Below are 3,562 nucleotides of genomic sequence, written 5' to 3' on the forward strand. Positions count from 1 at the left end.
GTATATACTAACAGTGAAAGACCAGAAAATTCTTTTTGGTAACCAAAAAAAGTAAAATATCTAGGAATAAACCTACCTAAGGAGACAAAAGACTTGTATTCTGAAAACTATAAGACTCTGATGAAAGAAATTGAAGATGATACAAACAGATGGAAAGATATTTATTTCTTGATTCCAGTGCCTTGCACAAAGCCTAGGAAACCATGAGCTATAGGAGTCAAGTGGCCAGTGACAGGATGGGCCATCTTTGAAAGTGGTAGGTGAGACAATGAGTTGGAAGGTTATAAGGCAATGGCACCCCACTCCAGTACTCTTGCCTGGAAAATCCCATGGATGGAGGAGCCTGGTAGGCTATAGTCCATGGGGTTGCTAAAAGTCTGACACAACTGAGCGATTTCCCTTTCACTTTTCACTTTCATGCATTGGAGAAGGAAATGGGAACCCACTCCAGTGTTCTTGCCTGGAGAATCCCAGGGACGGCGGAGCCTGGTGGGTTGCCGTCTATGGGGTCACACAGAGTCGGACACAACTGAAGCGATTTAGCAGCAGCAGCAGCAGAATGCTAAAGGAGGAAAAGGAAATGGCAACCCACTCCAGTACTCTTGCCTGGAAACTTCCATGGATGGAGGAGCCTGGTAGGCTACAGTCCATGGTGTCGCAAAGAGTGAGACACTACTGAGCGACTTCACTTTCTTTCTTTCTATAATACCTTTCGGAGAAGGGAATGGCTACCCAGTCCAGTGTTCTTGCTTGGAGAATCCCATGGACAGAGGGGCCTGGTGGGCTGTGGTCTATGGGGTTGCAAAAAGTCGGACACGACTAAGCAACTAACACACATATACAAACACACACACATACACACACAATGTTAAAGGCTCCTAGACTAGAGGACTTTGAGATCTCTTTGGGCTTGGAGAGTCCATGTTTTAAAGTCAGCTAAACATGTACTTCCCTGGTGGCTCAGTGGTTAAAAACGTGCCTGCCAATGCCGGAGAGGCGGGTTGGGTCTCTGGGTTGGGAAGATCCCCTGGAAAAGGAAATGAGAACTTATTCCAGTATTCTTGCCTGGGAAGTCCCACAGACAGAAAAAACCTGATAGGCTACAGTCCACAGGGTTGCACAAGAGTCAGACAAGATTGAGTGACTAAACAACAGCAAAATATGTACTGCTGCCTCAGGGGCCCTCGTGGTGAATTCATTCATCTTAGGAGTGGGGTCAAGGTAGCATCTTCGTTAGCATAGCCTGGAAGCTGGCGGGCTGCCCTTTTCCAGGGGTTATTGAACAACAGGACACTTTGTTTGAGGAATAGAAGAGGCCATAAAGCTTCTGATCCTCTGAGTGTGTCTGAAGATTAAGGACATTCAATTTTGTTCTAGAGTCTCCTAGAGTCACGGACAACCAAGGTAAGTGACTTTCAAAGAAAACACAGGAAGTTTCAAAAGATGAAAGATCAAAGTTCTTGAGCGTATATGTTCTTCAATAAGATGAGGAAGAAGTCAGTCAATGAGAGGACCAGTGTCTAACAAGGGAAGATGCCAGAAAGCAGGGGGAGACATCTGAGAACAGACATCAAAAAATACTAACCATGCCCACCTTAATTAGTCTATGGACGCCAATACACAGGAGCATAATTTAAGTTCTTCAGAATCTTGAATTACCTAGTTTCATTCATTAGTTTTTTCCCCCAATTCCAAAAATTATGCTTTACACTTGTGTAGGGAACATCTAAATTGCCAAAATTAGTTGTATTTTCATTTTAATCTGGTTTAAAATACTTTAATTTCTCATTTGACTTTGGCGCATGGATTCTTAAAAAGTGTGTTATCAGGTCCTTGTTAGTTATTCATTTAAAATATAGCAGAGTGTACATGTCCATCCCAAACTCCCTAACTATCCCTTCACCTGCTGTAGAGCACATGGAACTCTGCTCAATGTATGTGGCAGCCTGGGTGGGAGGGGAGTTTGGGGGAGAATGGGTACATGTACATGCATGGCTGAGTCCCTTTGTTGTTCACCTGCGACTCTCACAACATTGTTTAATGGGCTATACCCCAATACAAAATAAAACTTTTTTTTTTTTTTTTTAAAGTGTGTTATTCAGTTTTCAACCACCAAAATCAGCTCGGAATTTAGGTTTCTCTTTCATTGTCTGGCCTAGTGTTTTCCCCTCATATTTACATAGGAAACTTCCATCTCTTTTCTGTTACTTTCGTTCTAAAGGAACCTGGATATTTATTTTTCCTTAGATCTGAGGAGAATCAGCTTCCAGGCCAAGTGCCCTGTCTTTGACTCCCCTTAACTGAAGACTAAATATGAAATGGTCCTGGCATTCAAGGCTTCCAACAACCTGGAGCAAACACAACTTCCAGTGTTGGCATATAGTCTTCACAGTAAGTGCCAACACAGGTAGACTGTTTTCCATTTCTCGAACGTGTTTCATTCTGCTCATTTCGTTCTCTATGAGAAATGCTCTTCCCCCCAACCCTTTCTGGAAGCCATCATTCAAAGCACATTTATTTTTATTTTTTGATGTGGACCATTTTAAAAGTGTTTATTGAATTTGTGACAATATTTCTTCTGTTTTATGTTTGAGTTTTTGGCCATGAGGCATGTGGGATCTCAGCTCCATGACCAGGGATTGAACCCCACACCTCCTGCATTTGCAGGCAAAGTATTAACCACTGGACTAGCATGGAAGTCCCAAAAACACATTTTAAATGTTCCTATTGGACTTCCCTGATGGCCCAGTGGTTAAGAATCTGCCTACCAATGCAGGGGACATGGGATCGATCCCTGGTCCAGGAAGACCCCCCATGCTACAGGGCAACTACGCCTGTGCACCACAACTATTAAACCTGTGTTCTTAGAGCCCACACATCACAGCAAAGAGTAGCCCCTGTTCACCAAACAAAGAGAGCCCATATGCAGCAATGAAGACCCAGCACAGCCAAAAATACATAAATAGAAAAATAATTTAACTATTCCCTTTTCCATGAAGTCTTTCTGGTCTGTCCGTGTGTTTTCTTCTACTTAAAATCATCATAGTTCTTTAAGAATTTTTTTAATTAAAAAATTACTTTCTAGCATTCTCTATTATTGCCTTTTTAATATCAAGACCACTAAATTTCTTATCCTTCTTATTAAAATAGAATTCCCTCCCTCCAGCAGTGTCCCACAATGCATAGTCCACACCAATCTGCTGAAATGAACTCCTGACTTTTTCCTTTCCTCAGTGTGCCCACTGGATTAATATTTTAAACTTGCCATGATGGGAACATTCAGTGGCAGGAAAAGAGTATGGAAGTGAGAGCAATTTTGAGGACATTGTTGGAGGCTCTGGTTCTCCGTGCCTTCACAGGGATCAGTGGACAGAGGGGTGAGAGACAAAAGCCGCAGGACGTGGCAGCTCAAAGATGACCTCATTTTCCCTGTTTTCTAGGACCCTGCGGTCAGGGGAGGCTGTGTGGGTCATGGCCTCTTTCATGAGCTCATTAACTCTTTACAGGGGACAAACTCAACTGAGTAATAGCGCGGTTGTTTAAGAATCCATATACATATTCA

Source organism: Bison bison, unplaced genomic scaffold (assembly GCF_000754665.1).
Source record: "Bison bison bison isolate TAMUID 2011002044 unplaced genomic scaffold, Bison_UMD1.0 scf7180017864180, whole genome shotgun sequence".
NCBI classification, from domain to species: domain Eukaryota; kingdom Metazoa; phylum Chordata; class Mammalia; order Artiodactyla; family Bovidae; genus Bison; species Bison bison.